General features: G+C 39.9%; 1 protein-coding gene across 23 annotated transcripts in view; it reads left to right on the top strand.

The window, feature by feature from the left end:
• The first annotated feature begins 470 nt into the window (after window positions 1–470).
• Pum2 (pumilio RNA-binding family member 2) overlaps window positions 471–19606 on the top strand; it is an 80094-nt gene continuing 60958 nt past the window's right edge. For 15 of the 23 annotated variants that reach the window (XM_006239879.5, XM_006239880.5, XM_017594073.3 and 12 more), the window contains exon 1: window positions 471–608. The gene's annotated coding sequence lies outside the window, so the exon portion shown is untranslated. Of the gene's footprint in view, window positions 609–833; window positions 972–19606 lie in introns of those variants that run through there. The other 8 variants (XM_063261635.1, XM_063261639.1, XM_063261641.1 and 5 more) reach the window with 4 other exon arrangements.

Genomic DNA, 19606 nt, shown 5'->3' on the forward strand with positions numbered 1-19606 from the left:
GGAGAACAATGAGATATCCGAGAGGAAGCGGTGGGTGAATAAATTCAGCCTCATACAGAAAGTCGGAGGGTTGCAGCACCATACGGGGCGCATGAACAGCCCCGGAGGCAGAGCGATAGAGGTCGAGCGCGAAGCCCAGCCCTGAACCCAAAGGTAAAGGCCGGTACGTGCACGCTTGATGGCGGCCGCACCCGCGAGAAGAGAGCCGCGACAGTGCGCATGCGCAGAGCCCCGACCGGCCCCCTGCGCCCGCCGCGCGGGAGAAGCTACGCACATCACTGAGAGGCGTCGCGTCTGGGTGAGCGCTCCCCCCTTTCTCCCGAAGTGCCTTGCGCGCGGCCGGTGGGCGGGGGAGGGAGGGGAGGGGAGGCGGCGGTGGCAGCCATGTTGTTGTGAGTCTCTGTGCCTCACCCTCGGTACTTCGGTGGTTCGGAGGAGGAGGGGGAGGAGAAGAAGGAGGTGGGGTGGGGGGGAGGGAGGTAGGAGGAGGAGAAAGAAGACGTCGCCGCCACCGGAGGCGGAGGGGGAGGACGGACGGCCGAGAGCGTCGCCGCCGGTGCCCAACGGTCGGTGTCTCCCGGCTGAGGCAGCGCGGCCGCAGCAGCCCTGTAAGTCAGCCCGCGCTCGCTCCGTCTGGTTCGTGGGCGCCGCGGGGTACGGCTCCGGGCTTTGTGTGGCGGCCTCCACGGGAGCAGGCCTCGGGCGGGAACAGGTCGGGCCTGGGCGGGTATCGCGGCGGACTGCGGCCTGGGCCCCGCTCGCACAATGCCGGGGGAGGGGAGCCGGAAGGGGGTGTGCGCCGGCGGGGGAGGGGGCGCAGCTCGCGGCTTTCCCGCTTCCTTCCCGCGCCCTGCGCTTGGCCCCGCTTCGCCGGCCTTAGTGACCAAATCGTGTGCCAGCCGGCCCCCAGCCCTTGGGTTCCCGCAGTCTGGAAGAAGCTCGGTGGACCCAGAGAAACGTGCGAGTTGGAAGTGGGTGAAGCGGAAGGAGTGGTTTTATGAGAACGAGTATGGGTGGGTGGGTGTAGGGAGGTTTTGGGAGGGGGGGGGTCCTCGAGGCCTGCGAGTGTCCAGGAAAACTTGCCAAACGGATGTGGATGTGAAAGAAAACGGACTTGGGGTTCGACCTGTTCAGGTGCCCTAGTAAGGAACGTGGTGTTTTTGTTAGGGGAACATCTTTTCAGTACCCCCGAAGAATGTATAACTTTAAAGCCGAAGACCAAATCAACGACTTCAAATATTTGAACCATAGTTTTGTGTGTGAATACGGTCAGATTTGAGGGAAAATAAACTGTGTGGAGTTATACCCAAACACGTGTAAAGTTAGTGCTTCTTCCAAGATTACAGCTTTAGAAACCTTATTTTTTTTTTCCTAGTAGCCTTTTTTTCTGTAACATTTGGACTTTTGGGGAAGGGGATAGATTTCGGACGTTTTATGTGCAAGAAGACATGCTCTGACAGTTTTTTTTTTCAGATTTAAAGAAATCTGGAGGCAGTTTTTTTTGTTTGTTTTGTTTTTGGGTTTGGTTTTGTTTTTTTTGTTTTTTTTGTTTTTTTTTTTTTGATGAGGATTTCTGGAGAAATGTTTTTAAATGCTTAACAGGGTGCAATGCCTGGAAACGATACAGTGTGTCACGAAAGCAGTTTTAAGGAATTACCTTGGCGTGTTTAAAGCTTGTTCACTGCTTAGATTCGTGACTCTTCACCATGTGACCGGGTGAATGGAGGATGGTTTAGGGAATTCTGGCCAGGAATCCTGTTAAAAATACAAAGATGGATATTTTTAATTGGTTAATAATAAGCCTCTGTTGCTAGTCTAATATCCTGTTTATAAATGATTTACGTCAGGTGAACAGTCGTAAGTACTTGCATATTCTTTATCACAAGAGTGTCTTTAGAATAATTTTGGGAGAAACTAAGTTCTGTAGGGCTGTCTTTGGTGTTTTGGAGCACAACTCTTCCACACGAAAAAGTTACAATAACTTTTTTGTATTTCAGAAACTTGCTTCAATATTCGGGATTTTTCTTTTATTTTTCTAATTTTATCAGTCTGATTTACCTTAAGTGGATTTGCCAAGGACCACTTTTAAACCTTTTCAGGCAATCTAAGCTGTCTAGTGATTTAATAAAATTTTCTTTGTCTTGAGTCTAAAGTTCCTTTAGGTGGTTAGCATTTAGTAAGAGTTTAAAGTAACTTTTCTTTATATTTTTAGGTAACTTTTTGTCTCTGTGTTAGTGGCATGTGTATGGAGGTCAGAGGACAGATTGTGGGTGATTTCTCCCTCCCACCTTGTGGTTCCTGGGGATGGAACTTAGGTTGTCAGGCTGTAGGCAGGCCTCTATTTTGTTGACTGCACAAGATTTTAAAGTAATTTAGCACCTGTACAAAAACATTGATTTTTTTTTTTCTTACCTCATCTTTCTGGTGTTAAGAGATAGTTTTGTCTTTTAAATATGTATTTTTTGACATTATCAGAAGCACTAATCGATTTAGGCCAGGCATGACATCAGAGTTGATTTAGGCCAGGTGTGACATCCAGAACTGATCTTCTCACCAACCAAGACTGCCTGTGTGTATGTTGAGTGGGTGTGGGTGTTTGTGTTTGTATTTATCTGAAATACACTGTGTGAATACTCCTATCTCACCATGGCTTTGTATAACTTGCATTCATTCACAGCTTTAGGCCATTTTACTAATAGGTTAATAAACAGTGCACTTGTAGGTGGTTAATTGAAATTGTCTAATAATTAGATTTTTGTTTTGTTATGGAGACAGGGTTTCTCTGTGTAGCCTTGACTGTCCTGGAATTCATTCTGTAGATCATGCTGACCCTGAACTCAGAGATCCACCTGCCTCTGCTTCCCAAGTGGTGGGATTAAAAGTATACCCTGCTACCACCAAACTTTATAGATCATATTTTTAGAAAGCATCAAAACTATCTGGCTAGAGCTTACTTTCTTCTTTCCTTCTTTGTCTATTAGGCTTATTGTAAGGGAATTAGGTAGCATGCTGAACCCCTTCCTCCCTTTTCCTGGGAGTGTGTCCCCTGCAGAAAATGTGTCCTACCTCATGAGACCAACCAGGGTAGACATCTTCTTTCTACAGGAGAGAATGGTAGTGGCTTGTGCTACTAGTGATTGTGTTAAAGTCTAAAACTATTCCTCTGTAGCTTTACCAGCATTAAAAATTGTTGGTTCACCATCAGTCTAACTTGCCTCTTGGTTCATTAGGTTCTGAATTTTAGTGTAGAATGAAAATGTTGCTTCAAATGGAAATGTTTTGTTTTGACAGGGTTTCTGTGTAGTCCTCTGGAACTCTGTGTAGACTAGGCTGGCCTTCTGCTTCCCAAGTGCTGGGATCGAAGGGGAGTGCCACCACTGCCCGGTTGACAAGTCATTTTTTAAAAAATTTCTGCTTTTGTAGTTGAAAAGTGGACTTAGAAATATTTTCAAAGTTTTCTAGTTCATGAAACACTGTAGAATTATTATATGGGTAGATACACAATGCTTTTTCTTCCCATCATTCAAGAGATTGAACTTTAAATGAGAAATTAGGATTTGCCTGTTTATCAACCTTTACCTTAAAGAGTAACTTTAAATTTTCATTCACTTTTTTTCCCCCCCCTGGAGCTGGGGACCGAACCCAGGGCCTTGCACTTGCTAGGCAAGCACTCTACCACTGAGCTAAATCCCCAACCCCTTTCATTCACTTTTTAAATGAGTCTTTGATTCTTACCTTTTTTTAATCTAAAATGAAATGGTTTAAGAAGTTGAAAGTGATTGACTATTCAAGCATGTTGACAAAAGGATGGTTTCTTTACTCCATTCTGCAAGTTTGGCTGCTATAGTCTTAATCCATTATCATGCCACACGGCACTTATTTTCACTTTCTTCTTTTCTTTTGTGGAGAGATAAAAGACTTTAGAATACTGAGAAACATCCAGTGTGCCCACCTGATGCGCATGTCACACTAGCTGCCAACTACAGAGAATAATTTCAAGTGTGAAAAAGGTGTTTTAATTGACTGCAAGCAGGACAGGAAAAAACAAGATTATTATTACTTACTGGCAAAGTATGTGCTTGGGCTCTTCACTGATCCCCCAAATTTGTTTCCTGGAAAGGATTTAGTTTATTTGGCTATGCATTGACATACTACAAGGTTATCTATTCAGTACTGCCTATCAGGCATGTCCAACTCTTGGTCTATTGTATGTGATCAAGAAAAACTGGATGCAGCTCATCATAAAGCCCTAAACTCAACCAAAACATTGTGAAATACTTATAAAAATTTCATTCGTGTGGTTAAGTATGAACTTCACAGATGTCAATGTAGTGTAAATGTCAAAATTTGGATACCCCAGGAAGGAATAAAACCTGTAACTGCCAACAAATATATAATGTGGTGGAATTGGAAAGGTAGGAAAGTATTGTTTCTGTATAGTCCTCTTTTTTAAAAAAAAAGTTGGGCTGGAGAAATGGCGCAGAAGTTAAGAGCATTGGCTGCTCTTCTAAAGGTCCTGAGTTCAATTCTCAGCAACCACATGGTGGCTTACAACCATCTGTAATGGGATCTGATGCCCTCTTCTGGTGTGCAAGTGTACATCCATGCAGGCAGAACTGTCTGTATAAATAAATAAATAAATAAATAAATAAATAAATAAATATATAAAATTTTTAAAAGAAGGTCAAATAGTGAATCTGGGACCTGGTTTGAAGGTTGATCTTTGTGGTGATTTCTGCTATAATTGACTTGCCACAAGTAGTAAGTTCTTTTCTTTGTGTTTGTGTTCGAATACTCGGACACAGGACTTGAATGTGCCAGAGTGTATGTGTGGAGATCAGAGGATAATATTGGGTGTGGGTCCTTACCTTCCACAGTGTTGGAAGTGGGGGTCTCATGTTTGCCATTGCAAACACCAGGCTCTTGGAGATTTAGGGGTTTTTCATGGTCAGCCTTTTATGTACCTTTAGGACCTGGGGATAGTGGGTGTATATGGGTTTTTGGGGATCTGAACCTAGGGTCTCACTCTTTAATCACTGACACATCACCTTATCCCTTTGGCACCATTTCCAGAAGACTTCTTAGGGATAAGTGCATCTTAACTAAGATGTAGTTGGTTTTATTCGGACAATATAGGTAAGTGAAATATAGAGGCAGGAGGAATCTATGGACAGCTATGTAATGGGGCTGTCAATGGGAAGAAACAAACTAAATGACATAGTTTGTTAGCTATCAAAAGATTAAATACTCCAGGTGCATGCCTTTAAGTCCCAGCACATAGGAAGGAGGTAGAGACAAGCAGATCTGGTCTGCGGAGTAAGTTCCAAGACACTCAGAGAAACCCTGTTTCTAAAAAAACAAAATTAAGCATAGGTAGGAACTATTTGAACTTCTCCAGACCATTTTATCTGTACTCTTGTGATTAAATGTCAGACATTTCTGTAGTAAAATCTAAATCTTTATTCCCAGTTTTGCATAAAGTTTTGAAGTTAGAAAGTGGGTCTAGGTATTTTTCTTTTCTTTTCTTTTTTATTTTTATTTTACGTATGTGAGTACGCTGTAGAGTGAGTACACTGTAGCTGTCTTCAGACACACCAGAAGAAGGTTTTGGATACCATTACAGATGGTTGTAAGCCACCATGTGGTTGTTGGGAATTGAACTCAGGACCTCTGGAAGAGCAGTTGGAGCTCTTAACCACTGAGCCATCTCTCCAGCCCTAGGTTTTTTTCTACAGCTTTTTTGTTTGTTTATTCAGTTTGGTTTGGTGTTTTGTTTTGTAATGGGGGTGGGGGATAAGGTTCTTACGTAATTTAGGTTGGTGTGGAAAACCCTAAGAGTATGACCTTGAATGAATTTAAAATCCTCCTGCCTCTAACAAGTTCTGGGATTACAGGTAAGCCACTATGTCTGACTTGAACAATTTGATTGAAGCATAATTATTATAATTGATTTTCGAAAAATGAAGAGACAGGGTGCTTTAATTTCTAGATTCTGTGGCTTCTACATCAGTAAAAGAGGAGAACTCTTAAGTGCTTGCTAAAAATAAATGCCCTTTTAAATCAAAATTCTTGTTGAAAGTATTCATGGAATGTTAAGGAATATAGTATATTTGTTTTTGAATGTCTTTTCATTAAGGTTATACTATCAAAAGCACACTTGTTTGAGGATTGTAGATTGGTCTTGAGCTACACTGTCTTTAGATGTCCTTAATCAGTAATTCTTGTTTTTAGGGAATTTATAGTGTAGAGGAGGAGTTAACTTGGCTGTCACAAAGGTGATATAAAGGTGACTGTGGACTTTGGGGTAGGAAATGCTTTGCATATGTATAACCATTATGGCTATTCCTGATCAACTTAACTATATCTGTACTAAACTACAATCCAGAATTGGAGGGCTAACCTGTTAGTGAAGTTAGAGAAGTTTGTGTTGGTGAGAAGACTCAGTGAGTTAATGATGTTTTCCATGCAAGCCTTAGTAACCTAAGTATATTCTACCCCAAACCTATGTAAAGGTGCGAGGAGAGAGCTGCCTCTGCCAAGTTGTTCTTTCATCTCACATGAGTGTTGTTCTGGCATCCTCACACACTCAATGTCATATCCACATATGTAATAATGACGATACAAATAAATTAGAGACATTAATGTCAAGAGATAGGTGAAATGTCATTCGGCCAGAGGGAATCACATAGTGACTGATAGGAGAGAAGTGACAAAATCTGAATGGAGCAACTGGAGGTCACCATAATGCAATCATTTGATTGGTAATTTTATACATTTAAATTTGAACAACCAGGATTATAGTTTAGGAAGATTTAAATTATCCTGAAACTATTATAAAGTTGTTATGGAATTGCTTTCCCTGTGTTGTATTTTGATTTAGGTATATAACCTGTCCTTGAGAGCCTGGGGAAAAATATTAACTGGAATTTCTGTTACAGCTCTATCCCTTCTCTAAGAAATATTCCTTTAAATAGTAATGCTAGGAAATAGATTACCTCCGTGGAATAGGTATAATTTCTTTTTTTACCCCTACAAAACTTTACTTTATGTCATTTTCCAAATGTTAGTTTCAAGAAGTCAGTAAACAAATTGTACTGGCTGGTTTTGTGTGTCAACTTGACACAAACTAGAGTCATCACAGAGAAAGGAGTCACTATTGAGGAAATGCATCCATGAAATCCAGCTGGTAATTGGGAAATGAGGGCATTTTCTTAATGGTTAATGGGGGACAGCCCAGCTTATTGTGGGTGATGAATCCCTGGACTGGTTGGTAGTCCTGGGTTCTCTTAAGAAGGCAGGCTGAGGAAGCCATGGGAAGCAAGCCAGTAAGCAGCATCCCTCCATGGTCTCTGCATTAGCTCCTGCCTTCATGTTTCTGCTCTGACTTCCTATGATGGACTGCGATCTGGAAGTGAACCCTTTCCTCTCCAACTTGCTTTTTGGTCATGGCGTTTCCTCACAACAATATAAACCCTAAGACACCAATCTAGTCTGAATATTATAGTCAAGTTAAAAACGACTGAACAAACCCATAGGAGTATATACATTAGAGTAAGAAATAAGTAACTCTTTGCTAAACAACAAATTTCGGACATAGTCGATTTTTATTCTATATGTGGGAATTATTTTTTATCCTTAGGGTTTGTGCCCGCGTATTTGAGCTCTCCCTCAAGAATGAAGATGGGGGAGGCAAATAAGAGAAATTCTTACTATGGGGCCAGTATAGCTTCATAGACAGAATGCATCAAAGCATAAAACAATATGTCAGATGATTATGTGATATTCTTTGGGCCAGGTGGAAAAGTGCTCACTGTTCAGTTCAAAGCTGGTGTCTACTAGTGAATACCTTCATATTCCAAATTTTACTGAGCATAGAGGTTCTTTTCTTACCCTAACTGGCATGTTCAAACTGCCACGTTTTAACCCATTCTGGCTATTTAGAAGGTAACTAAAGCCGATGTAGTGGGTGACGTTATTCTTTATAGAAGGTAGCTAAGATTGAAACTTTTCGTCCAGGGTCATGATTTGCCCATTCCTAAGAACCTTGAGGCATTTCAGATAGCAAGTAATGGAGCTCCTAACTACAGCCAGAGTTTGAGAGCATTGCTCCATTATCTTGCAAAAGGCATGGCTGCAGTATCAGGCAGCTGCTGTGTCACATTGCATCTGTGTTCAGGAAGCAGAGTTATATTTTGGATAATAAAAGATGTTCATATCTAAATGTTTTTAAATTTTTAAAATTTTATTTTGTGCTGTGTGTGTGTGTACAATTTTTTTTTTTGGTTCTTTTTTTCGGAGCTGGGGACCGAACCCAGGGCCTTGCGCTTCCTAGGTAAGCGCTCTACCACTGAGCTAAATCCCCAGCCCCTTGTGTGTACAATTTTGAGTGAGTTTTTCTCTTTCTATACTATGGGTCCTGGGTGTGGAATTCTGACAGGGGAATTTACAATAAAAGTAAACTTAGAATTTATTTACTAGTTTTATTATTACCAGCCTTACTATTCAATATCTGTTTTTGGTTTTTTTTTTGTTTTTTTTTTTTTTTTTTGGTTCTTTTTTTTTCGGAGCTGGGGACCGAACCCAGGGCCTTGTGCTTCCTAGGTAAGCGCTCTACCACTGAGCTAAATCCCCAGCCCCTGTTTTTGTTTTTTAAATTAAAAATTTTAATGTATTTTATATGCTAGTCCTAGAATTTTCAGTTTAAATAACACAGAATAAATTTTATTTAAGTTGTGCTGAAGAATCTTTTATCACAAACCCTCTTTTAAAAATGTTTTTATGAAAGTCTTTAAAAACTGCAATTTAAAAGTTAAGGTTTATTTATTTTTTTATGTGTGTGGGTGTTTTGCTTCAGTATATGTCTGTGTACCATGTGTGTGCCTGGTACGCAAAGAAACCAGAAGAAGGTGTTGGATCTTCTAGAACTAGAATTTGAGACAATTGTTAGCTGTGATATTAGTGCTGGGAATTGAATCCAGGTCCTTTGGAAAAGCAGACAGTTAGTGCTCTTAATAACTGAGCCATCTCTGCAGACCCAGTTTGTGTTATCTTTAGGATATTTTGATCATCTTACTTAAAGGTGGTGAAAAGAAAATGATCAAGAATTTATTGTTTGTTTGAATGTCAGAGAAAATTATTACAATTCATTATTATCTAAAAGACTCACTATTCAGAGATTTGTACAAACCATGTATTTCATACTATTTCATAGACTGCAATAAACATTTTAAAACTTTTAACTGTTAAAAGGTATTAACTGTCACAAACGTGTTATGTTAAAAGTCACAAACCATTATAAAGTTAAAATAATATTTTATATAGCCTATATGGAAAAGTACATATATTCATTTTTTTAAAGTTGTCTAGGAAATTACTTTTTTTTTTTTTTTTTGGTGTTTTTGTGTTAACATTTACTTAAAATGTTATGATAGGAGATGGAGAAATGTCTTAGTGGGTAAAGTACCTGGCACATAGGCATGAAGATCTTATTTTGGAGTCCCAGATGGAACCCACATAAAAAGCCTGGCAAAATAATGCATATCTATAACCCCAGTTCTCAGGGGGTGGGTGGGTGGTGGGTAGAAACAGGCTGATTGCTGAAATTCATTGTCTAAATGCCTTGGCAGAATTGATTAACTTCAAGTTCAGCTCTTGCCCTGTCTTAATAAAGTTGGAGCACAGATACCTAATATCTACCTCTTGCCTACACATGTACACATATGTATACTAACAAGTAGTCACAACCCACACGTAGACCAAAAAAAAAAAATCTGTCTTGATACTGGGGTAAAGTCTTTTGGACTTCTGAGCCTTTAATGGGTGAGCCACCGTGCCTGAAATTAAGCATGTGCTCAGAGCTTAAAAATAGCTACTGAGTGTTGGAGATTAATGTATCTTAAATGTATTGAAACAAGGATCTTATTTCATAAAGTAAATTTTATTTATTCAGTTTAGACCCTGATCAAAGCCTCCCTCCTCTCCTCTCGGTCCCACCCTTACAAGCCCCTCCCCCCACTATCCCATCCCCTTCTCAGAGGGTACCCTATGGGTACCAGTCCACTCTAGCACATCAAGTTACAGCAGGCCTTTCCCACTGAGGCCAGATATGGCAACTCAGCTAGGGGAGGGGATCCAAAGGCAGGCAGCAAAGTCAGAGACAGCCCCTGCTCCAGTTGTTAGAAGGCCCACATGAAGACCAAGCTGCACATCTGCTATAAATGTGTAGGGAGGGGCCTTAGGTCCTGTCTGGCCATGCTTTTGGAGTCTCTGAGCTCCCAAGGTTTCAGGTTAGTACACTCTGTAGATTGTCTTTTGGTGTCCTTGATCCCTCCAGTTCACTCAATTCTATCTCTGTGATAGCTTGCATATGCTTGGCCCAGGGAGTGGCACTATTAGGTGGTGTAGCCTTGTTGGAATAGGTGTGTCACTAGGCCTGGTCTAGGCCCTCATCCTAGCTGCCTGGAAGTGAGTCTCATAATACCCTTCAGATTAAAATGTAGAACTCTTAGCTCTGCCTGTTCTGCCTGCATCATGCCTGCCTGGATGCTGCTATGCTCCTGCTCCTGCCTTGATTATATAAATGTTCCTATAAGAGTTGCCTTGGTCATGGTATTTGTTCAAAGCAGTAAAAACGCTAAGACAATCTCTTACTCTTCCACATGACTCCCTGAGCTTCGCCTGAAGTTTGGCTGTTGGTCTCTGCGTCTCTTTCTCTCTGCTGCTGGATGAAGCCATTCAGAAGACAGTTACGCTAGGTCCTGTCTGCAAGCATAGAAGAGTATCATTAATGGTGTCGGGTTGGCTCTCTCCTCCATGATGGGTCTCAAGTTGGGCAGTCATTGGTTGATCATTCCTTCAATCTTTGCTCCATCTTTATCTCTGCACATCTTGAAGGCAGTATACATTTTGGGTCAAAGGTTTTGTGGATGGGTTGGTGTCCCCCTCCTTCCATTGGACGTCTCATCGGCGACAGCATGGCCACTTCAGTCTCCATATCCCCAGTTGCTTGGAGTCTCAACTTTGGTCACTCCCATAGACCCCAAGGAGCCTCCTTTCTCCCAGGTCTCCAGGTCACCCCAGAGACTTCCCCTAATGGTTTCTGTTCTAGCCCTATCCTGTCACCCCCAACACACACCTGATCTCCACCCTTCCCCTCCCCACCCCCTCTCCCATAAAGTTTTTTCTCCATCTACCTCCAGTGGTTTCTATTTTACTTCCCATTCTGAGATTCAAGTACCTTCTCTTGAGCCCTCCTTATTTAGCTTCTTTGGGTCTGTGGATTGAAGTATGGCTATCTTGTACTTTATGGTTAATTTCCCCTTCATAAATGAGTACATACCATGTCTTTCTGGGTCTGGGTTACCTCACTCAGGATATTTTCTAGTTTTGTCTATTTGCTTACAAATTGCATGATGTACAGCAGAATACTATTCCATCGGGTGGGTATATGTACCACATCTTCTTCATCCATTCTTTTTGGTTGAGAGATTCTTTGGATTGTTTGCAACTTCTGGCTATTACAAATAAAGCTACTATGAACATATGAGCACATGTCCTTGTAGTATAGTGGACCATCTTTTGGGTATATGTCCAGGAGTGGTATAGCTGAGGCTTGAGGTAGAACTATTTCCAAATTTCTGAGAAACTGCCAAATTGATTTCCAAAGTGGTTGTTCAAGTTTGCACTCCCACCAGCAATGGAGTATTCTCTATTGCTCCACACTTTGCCAGCATGTGCTGTCTTGTCACTTCACTTTGATCTTAGCTCTTCTGACAGGTGGAAGGTGGAAGGAGTACAGACGTTCTGATCAGCGTTTCTCTGGTGACTAAGATGTTGGATATTTAAGTGCTTCTCAGCCATTAGCCATTCCTCTCTTGAGAATTCTGTTTAGTTCTGTACCCCAGTTTTAATTGGATTATTTGGTTTGTTGGTGTCTAATTTCTTGAGGTCTTTAGCTATTTTGGATATTAGTCCTCTATTAGATGTAGGGTTAGTGAAGATTTTTTTCCTATTCTGTAGATTGCTGCTTTGTCCTATTGATAGTTGTCCTTTGTATCTGCTGGCCATCCTGTAGCCAGGTGAGACGTCCAGTGGAAGGAGGGGGACATCAACCCATCCACAAAACCTTTGACCCAAAATGTATACTGCCTTCCAGATGTGCAGAGATAAAGATGGAGCACAGATTGAAAGAGTGTTTCTTCACTAATTTCTTTCTCAGCTCATTTAACATTTGTATAAAGGAGGGTTACTGATTTTTTTTTTTAAAGTTAATTTTGTATCCATCCACTTTGCTGAAGGTGTTTATCAGCTGTACGAATTCTCTGTTGGAATTTTAGGGTCACTTGTGTATAGCTAGAACTTCAAGAACTCTTGAATAGATAGGGAGAGAGTGGCTTTAAGTTTCTCTCTATTTAATTTGATATTAGCTATTGGCTTGCTGTATATTGCTTTTATTATGTTTAGGTATGAATCTTAAATATCTGATCTTTCCAAGACTTTTACCTTAAAGGAATGTTGAATTTTGTCAAAGGCTTTTTTAAAAAAAGCGTCTAATGAGACAGTACAGTTCCTTTCTTTCACTTTGTTTATATGGTTGATTACCTTGATGGATTTTTTTTTTTTTTAAATTGAGTCCTCCCTGGATCCCTAGGTGAAGCCTACTTGATCGGGGTAGATGATGATTTCAATGTGTTTTGGATTTGGCTTGCGAGTACTTTGTTGAGTATTTCTGCATCACTGTTCTTACAGGAAATTGGTCTGAAATTCTTTGTTGAGTCTTTGTGTGGTTTAGGTATCAGGGTTACTATGGCTTCCTAGAATGAGTTTGGCAATGTCTTATTTTGTGGAATAGTTTGAGGAGTATTGGTATTAGCTCTTTTTTGAAAGTCTAGTAGAATTCTGTGCCAAAACCACCTGGCCCAGGGCTCTTTTTGGTTGGGAGACTTTTAATGATGGCTTTTATTTCCTTAGGGAAATACCATTAGGAAATACCAATTCCTATTTAAATTGTTTACCTGATCTTGATTTAACTTTAGTAAGAAAATCGTCCATTTCGTTTAGATTTTTCAATTTTGTAGAGTACAGGCTTTTGAAATAAGACCTAATGATTCTTTGGATTTCTTCAGTGTCTTTTATGTCTCTCTTTTCGTTTACAATTTTGTTAATTTGGATACTGTCTCTGTGCCTTCTAGTTAGTTTAGGGTTAGCTAAGGGTTTTGATTTTTCTCAAAGAACTAGCTCTTGGTTTTGTTGATTCTTTGCATTGTTCTGTTTCTAATTTATTGATTTCAGCCCTGAGGTTGATTATTTCCTGCTGTTTGCTTCTCTTTTTTTTTTTTTTTCCGGAGCTGGGGACCAAACCCAGGGCCTTGCGCCTGCTAGGCAAGCGCTCTACCACTGAGCTAAATCCCCAACCCCTTTGCTTCTCATAAGTAAATAATCTTATTGAGACTTGTGGGGGCCTGTATGTATACCTGTAAGTTTGGCACTTTGAAAAATGGAGGTAGGAAGATCAGGAGTTCATGATTATTCTTGCTTACATAGTTTGAAACCATCCTGGGTTTCATTAGGTCCCTCTTTCACAGTCTCCTGCCCCCAAGATGTTCATTGAAATTTTTGTAAGAAAAATCTTTTAAAACCACATTAAAGAACTCTTTGGTATTTTTCTTGATATAATGGGTTGTTTTATTAGTACATATTACTTTAATTTTATTAAAATTTTTAGTACATGGCCTTTTGTTACTATTAAACCATTTTTTCCTTTTGTTAAACTTGATTGTTCAGTTAAGCACTACTGGGTAAATCTTGTTAGTTCTGTTCTGCTAATGCTGCTGTTTGTATGAGGCAGATTCCCAGAAGAGAAACTTACATCTGAGGATTTGTATGTTGATGTTTTAAACAAACAAAATCACTCATTAAGATAGGCAGTTAATACTCTAGGAAGCACTTATGTTTTAATTTTGTATATTCATATATTCTAAGTCCTTTGATTTGGGTTTCTGTTATACTGTATTGATGATAAAAGAACTTCAGTTGAAAACGTAGGCTGTTTGATTTCATTTTGAAGGATTTGCACATATATAGAACTAGTAAGATGCTGTCCAGGTGATTTATATAGTGTAAACTAAAGAAAGAAAAGACAAAGATCTTTTTAAAATTAAGAGTTAGTTATCAACTTTGTTAGTGTTCCATAGCAGTGCCAAATAATTGGAACAGTTTAAAGGAGGAAGGATTTATTTAGCTTCAGAGGTTTTATTTCATGATGGATCGGTTTTATGTTGCTGGGCCTGTGGAGAGGCAGTAACTCATGGTATAGAAAAACCATTAGATTGGCAGCAAGGAAGCTGAGCAGAGTGAAGAGAGAATGGTTAGACAGGAAGTAAGTCTTTAAAAGGCACCCGTGAGTTATCTACTTCTCTAGTTAGGGTCCACACTATAAAATTCTGTTATCAGCTCCCAATAATTGGGTCACATGAATATCATCAGTGTACTAATCCACTCATGAAGTCAGGCTTCATAATCTACTCACTTTCTAGAAGATCCACTTCTGAACACTGCCCTGGGAACTGAACCAGCAATATGTGAGCCTTTTGAGGGTAAACTTGATATTAAAATGGTAATATTGCTTCATTGGTGGTTTGCTGTGTTATGGAAAGGTTATGAGGCTCTTGGGGTCTTGATTATATTGATTTCTCTGCCATTTGATTTGTCTATTAACATACTGTTGTTTAATTAGTATGTTAATATGCTGCAATTTCCTAATTTATAGGAATATTAATATCTACTTAGTTGGGTTGTAGAATGATCTCTAGCATAAGCTTGAGTGAGAGGTTCCATTGACTACTCTTTTGAGGGGATGCTGACTCATTAAAACTTAGGCCAAAGTAGATTGTACTCATTTGTGGGAAATTTTCCATATACTAGTCAAAACTGGTTGAGAAAAATATTAAGTGGACTTAACTTTGAGAAGAGTCATCTTTACAAGCTGCAGCTTAGAAGTATTATAAGCCCACTTTTTCTTAATTTTTTCCATGTTCTCTGGGTATGAGTACTGTGTATATGCATATGAGCTGTGGGGATGGATGTGCACTCACAGTGAATGAATGTGTGTAGGAGACAGAGGTCAGTGTTTTTTTCTTGCCCTCCTTATTTTTTTGAGACAAGTCCATCACTGAACGTGGAGCTGACTAATTTTGCAAGACTAGCTGTCTGGCAGGTGCCAGGAATCATCTTGGCTTTGCCTTCCCAGCACTTCGATTACAAGGATGCTGGGAATTTAAACTTATAATCCTCATACTTTACTAACTCAACCATCTCCCCAGCTCCCTTATGCTTCATATAGCTGGGGTGTTTTTGTTTTTGTTTTGGGTTTTTCGAGACAGGGTTTCTCTGTGTAACAGCCCTGGCTATCCTGGAACTTACTCTGTAGACCAGACTGGCCTCAAACTGAGATGATAGCCTTCCAAGGGTTTCCTTCGAGTGTTGGGATTAAAGGTGTGTGCTACCACTGCCCGTCCTCATAATTTCTAAAAATGTATACATGCTCTCTTCTGTATGTACACATGCGTGCCAGAAGGATGGCATCAGATCCCTTTTATAGATGGTTGTGAGCCACCTTGTTGCTAGGAATTGAACTCAGAGCCTCTGGATGAGCAGCCAGTACTGAGCACATCAACCTCTTCATATAGCTTTTGATTGTATGTATTTCATTAACCTTTATTATGGAAAATGTCAAACATAGTAAAGAAAATAGAGTAAATTTTTGGATTTCTATCTGTTGTATTTGCCATTGTATGAAATATCCATTTTACCTTTTAAAGGAGTGTATTGATAATAATGAGAATGTAGAAAGCTATTATCTTAAGTGTTGGGCCTAATTCTTTTTCACAAAGAAAGCATTTTGTATTTGGTGGTATCAAAATTCAAACACAGCTTACATAGTTTGTGGCATTTAAGTCATAGGTCTGTATTTCCCCTTACTTTAGAATTTTCACTTTGTAGATGTGTTAGTGAAATCAGTTGATTTCTACCTTACCTGGATATTCTAAATTTGTTAGTCAGTTTCTTAATGTATCTATTTTTTTATTCTCAAGTCCCTGCTAAAGTTTAGGTTTGAGCTTTTGTTTTTAGTCAGGATTCTTTATATTCTTAATGGGTAGCACTGTCTCATACTACATTAACTATACAATGAGACTTATGTCTTGTTCTGCTTTTTGGGGTGGTGAGATTTTTATTTATTTTTAAGCATTTGTTTTGATGTGGGTGTATACTTGCCATGAGAGCATGTGGAGGTTGGGGGCAATTTGTAGTGTTAGTGCCCTCTTTATCACGTGGGTCGTTGGGATTTTGAACTCAGGTCATCAGGCTTGGTAGTGGGTTCCTTTTGTGAGCCATTATGCCAGATTGATGATGAAGTTTTAAATTAGAAAATAACATCAGCTTAGAAATACTGCTATTTTGATGGAATAATACTTGTATCTGACAAGATTTCAACCACCTCTTTGGTATATCAGTAGTTGTCTAAAGCAGGCCATCCTCACTGCCATCTAAATGATCTGACTTCACAGGCTGTTGGCACATTGGTAGCTAGAATTAGTATTGATTGAAGTATGTTGATCTGTGAAGTACTTTTTTCCAAAATGAATGTTTCATGAGCAATTTTTTTCAAATAAAGCAATGCCTTGTAATATGAAAGACTTTGTAATGATAGTTTGCTTATTTTTTTTTCCCAAAGGGGGTTTAATGGAACACATATTCACATATGTGAAAGAATATCTTATTTTACCTCCTTGAGGGTTTGGCTCTGAGATTTAGTCTTCAAGGAGCTAAAACAATCTTACATAGAAACATTTGATAGGTTTTTAATTCAGTGACAGTGGTAGAACACTTCTTACGTTGCTGTGAAATATTTAGATGCACTAATACTTAAGCAGTGTTACACTTGTTTTCTGTGTTGAATCCTGTTGCACACTGCACAGGTTCAGATTTTGTAGTCTGGGAGTTGAGCCTGCCATTTAGACTAGGAAACTATCTGATGTTGGAAGCCAAATAGACCAGCACATGTTTCAGCAGGGTTGGTCTTGGTGAAAACTTTGTTACCAAGTGATTGAAGGTTATCACACTCTTCCTTTATTTTTTTTTTTTTTATGCTTTGCCTTTAAAGGAACCTAGAAAAAACATAGGTGTGTGAACATGTGTCACAGAACTGTGGAAGTCAGACATTTTGTGAGTCCTCTCTCCTCCTTACACTGTGTGGGTTCCAAGGATTGAACTCAGATTACCAGCCTTGGCAGCAAAGTGTTTTTACCCGCTGAGCCATTTTCCTGGCCCCTGGTTTTGGTGGTGAGTTAGGTCAAAGCATTAAGTGGTAACCTAGCCTGCCCTTGAACTAATAGTGTGGCCAAGGTTGAATTCCTGATACTTAGTGTTGGAATTGCAAGCGTTGACCATGTCTCATGACCTTTATTTTTCTTCCCACTTTCCCCTCTGTCCTTTAAATTAGAAGTCCTTTTATGTATTTTCAAATTTTACTGACCCTTTTATCATCTCTGCTAGTAATTGCATTTATTGACATTGAAAGGTATTTTTCCATTTTAGTAATTTCATTTGGTTATTTTTCTAGTTTCTCTGAATGGTTGAAATTTTGTACTTACTCTCTTTGCTTCTTTTTCTGTTGCTTTGATAAAACACTGTGACATAAGAAACTTAAGGGAGAAAAGATTTATATTTAACTCAGTGTAAAGCACAGTCCACCATGTTAAGACTTGACACATAGCATCAGCTTCACACAGCTACTTACATGGTACTTGCAGTCAGGAAACAGATGCTAGTGCTTAGCTCTTTTTCTCCGTTTTGTATAGTTGAGAATCAAAGCCAATTCCATTTCACTTAATGCAATCAATATAATCCCCCATAGGCATTCTCAGAGGTCCATTCTAGATTTGCATACTAGTAGCATGCTTTTCCTTGTCCAGTTGATAGCTACTTATATCCAGTTCCTCAGCCTGTGGGTCACAAAGGGTTGAGAGTTGCCTAAGACTATCCTGCATATCAGATGCTTACATTACAACTAAAAACAGTGCCAAAATTATAGTTACAAAGTGGCAATGAAAATAATTTTATGATTGGGGTAACCACAAGCTGAGGTACTTACTGTATTAAAGGTTTGCAGCATTAGGAAGGTTGAGAACCATTGCTTTTAAGTTCTTTATAGCCTGATTCTGTCATGCATTATCTTGATGTTGGTTGATTGTTATGAACATATTATGCATATGTGTACCTTTCTGCAGTGTCAGACATTATTTAACAGTAAATTCACAGAGAAGGCTTCTGTGGCTGAGTTTTCTAGATATTCCTGATTTCCTTGACAGCTCTGGCTAAGGAGAATACATTCTTACAGTCTTATTTGTTAGTATTAACTCTCAGATAACATAGTATATTTCTTTTTTTTTTTATAATGTATTTTTTTTTTATTAACTTGAGTATTTCTTATATACATTTCAAGTGTTATTCCCTTTCCCGGTTTCCGGGCAAACATCCCCCTCCCCCCTCCCCTTCCTTATGGGTGTTCCCCTCCCAACCCTCCCCCCATTGCCGCCCTCCCCCCATAGACTAGTTCACTGGGGGTTCAGTCTTATCAGGACCCAGGGCTTCCCCTTCCACTGGTGCTCTTACTAGGATATTCATTGCTACCTATGGGGTCAGAGTCCAGGGTCAGTCCATGTATAGTCTTTAGGTAGTGGCTTAGTCCCTGGAAGCTCTGGTTGCTTGGCATTGTTGTACTTTTGGGGTCTCGAGCCCCTTCAAGCTCTTCCAGTTCTTTCTCTGATTCCTTCAATAGGGGACCTATTCTCAGTTCAGTGGTTTGCTGCTGGCATTCGCCTCTGTATTTGCTGTATTCTGGCTGTGTCTCTCAGGAGAGATCTACATCCGGCTCCTGTCGGTCTGCACTTCTTTGCTTCATCCATCTTGTCTAATTGGGTGGCTGTATATGTATGGGCCACATGTGGGGCAGGCTCTGAATGGGTGTTCCTTCAGTCTCTGTTTTAATCTTTGCCTTTCCCTTCCCTGCCAAGGGTAAGTATATTTCTATGTATACATACATTGTGTGTGTGTGTGTGTGTGTGTGTGTGTGTGTATGTGTGTGTGTGTAAGTTACAGAATAGTTGCAAACATTAAAGAGGCAAAAATTTAAAAGGAAAGAAGCCTGAGATGGTAAAACTGGGGATGTCCCTGCATGATATGAATGCTAGTCTGTCGATAAGTTATATAACCTCAAGTTGGAGGAACTGCTGGCTCCTAGTTGCAGAGTGTGGATGCAAGATCAGAACTGAGCTGGAGGAGTAGGGTAAACAAAATAAAGCAAAAGGTAGGCTTGCATCTAGATAAATGGACAGGCAGATGTATGGCAGCTCCAGACTGCTGGATAGATAGGCCAAATCAAGCTGACAGTTCTCTATGTCATCGCAGTGCTAGGTTGGTCAGAGAGAGAGAGAGAGAGAGAGAGAGAGAGAGAGAGTGTGTGTGTGTGTGTGTGTGTGTGTGTGTGTGTGTGTGTGTGTGTACACTCAGATTTATTTACTTATTTTATGTCTATGAATACACTGTC

This window comes from Rattus norvegicus, chromosome 6 (assembly GCF_036323735.1).
Source record: "Rattus norvegicus strain BN/NHsdMcwi chromosome 6, GRCr8, whole genome shotgun sequence".
Taxonomy (NCBI): Eukaryota; Metazoa; Chordata; class Mammalia; order Rodentia; family Muridae; genus Rattus; species Rattus norvegicus.